Genomic DNA, 1817 nt, shown 5'->3' with positions numbered 1-1817 from the left:
TGCATTCCTTTTCATATGCTCCCTCCATTTTCAAACCAGCAATGGCCTGGTCAGTCTTTCATGTGCTTTGAATCCCTCTGACCTCATCTGTCAATAGTGAGAAAACTCTCTTCTTTTAAAGAGCTATGTGATTAGATTAGCACCATCTGAATAATTTCTCTTTTTTATGGTCAACTCCTCTGTAATCTTACCTACATCTGCAACATCTCTTTTTCCATGTAATATAACATAATCATGGGGCTAACACCTAGAGGTAAAGGTCATGGGGGACATCTTAAAATTCTGCTTAACACAGGAAAATCCTTTTTCAGACACATTTGATATTCAAATTCATTTACTAGCAGAATTACAAATTAGCCTTTTAAATATTTTTCCTCGTAAAACCATCAGATTTCCATTTCTCTAGGGATTTTCTCCAGTTTGCTGTTCAATGACACCAGTTAAGTTTTCTTCATTATTATTAAGAATTGCGTATATATTAAAGAGATTGTTATTCATTACTTTTTCATCTCTTTGAAGAGACATAGCCTGACGTGGTAGATGAAAACTGACATCTTTAAAGGCACAAAAGTATTAAACATTTTTCCCACAAAGTTGTAGACACTCAAAGTACTATCAACAGGCATATCTTGTCACTCCTCAAAAATAAGAGCTGAACTAGTTAAAATTAATGTTGTAAAGAATACCTAATGTAATAGAATCACTATAGAAGTGTTGAATATATCCAGGGCCCTATTTAGATAATTAATTAATCTGTGTGCATTACACAGACTATAAAGCTTAGCAGAAGAATCCAATCCAGGGGATGTCCAGTACAGACTTTCCCACAAAAAAGTTATTTAATAATAATGCCCAGGCCTTTAAAATAGGATACTGAAAATGCTCCAATTAAAGAGCATATTGTCTTACAGATGTTGCTCTGTCTAGAGCAAGATCCTACCGCAAAGGTTAATATCAAGAACACAATGACGATAAATGCTTCAAGAAATACCAAACCCAAATCAATTAATTTGTGAGACATTGTATTAAAGCCTCTGTTCTCTCTTTTTTTGAAGCATGAATGAAGTAACTGAAGATCCAAGGCAGCTTAAGGAGTACTCAATTTTCCCATGAAGATTTAGTCTTTTGTTTAGAAAGTATGAAGAAAAATAGCACTTACTGTGATCTGAGGAACTTCTAAAATAATCACTAATATGGCTGTTGTAAATATAAGTAGCTAAGTTGGCCATCTCTACAATATCTAGAGGCCACCTACATGCCATGTCACGTGGCTGCCTCAATGTTTAAGCCAGTGATGGGATGGTGAATCCCTCTTGTGCTTCACATCTCACTGCCCAGCTCCTATTGATATCAATCTAGCTTTCTGCAACCATTCTTTAAGACCTACATGGATACTCTGAGTTGGAATAAATATCAGGTCTTCTGTAGTCAAAGAGCCATAGGCTCTCCCATCCTCATACTGGTCATCCAATGCCAAGTGCAAATGTTGAGACTATAGCCAGCCATATGTACTGCCTCCTCCCCGAGTGAATGCTAAAATGGTACCTCATCAGTATGGTCTTGGGCTACAGTTGCCACCAGGACCCAGGTACCACCACTGAGGAGGCTCTGGGCACAGCTGACCATTACACTTTATTTAAAGAGCTGTAAAATTTAGTATGCAAGAAGATTTTGACACAGACAAATTTGTCAGATCAGCATCTACACATGAGTCTGATACATAGCTTCATTTATCCTTCATTCTTGCTAAATATCGATTTCCTGTATTGATTTTAAGTCATAATTTTACTCAAGGTAACTACGTCAAAACTTTGACC

General features: G+C 36.7%; 1 pseudogene; it reads right to left on the bottom strand.

The window, feature by feature from the left end:
• Positions 1-330: 330 nt before the first annotated feature.
• LOC137765960 (magnesium transporter NIPA2 pseudogene) lies at positions 331-1229 on the bottom strand (annotated as a pseudogene).
• Positions 1230-1817: the final 588 nt, after the last annotated feature.

Source organism: Eschrichtius robustus, chromosome 6 (assembly GCF_028021215.1).
Source record: "Eschrichtius robustus isolate mEscRob2 chromosome 6, mEscRob2.pri, whole genome shotgun sequence".
In the NCBI taxonomy this organism is placed as follows: Eukaryota; Metazoa; Chordata; class Mammalia; order Artiodactyla; family Eschrichtiidae; genus Eschrichtius; species Eschrichtius robustus.
Note: the sequence above shows the minus strand (reverse complement) of the source record. Positions and strands in the feature narration are given on the sequence as shown.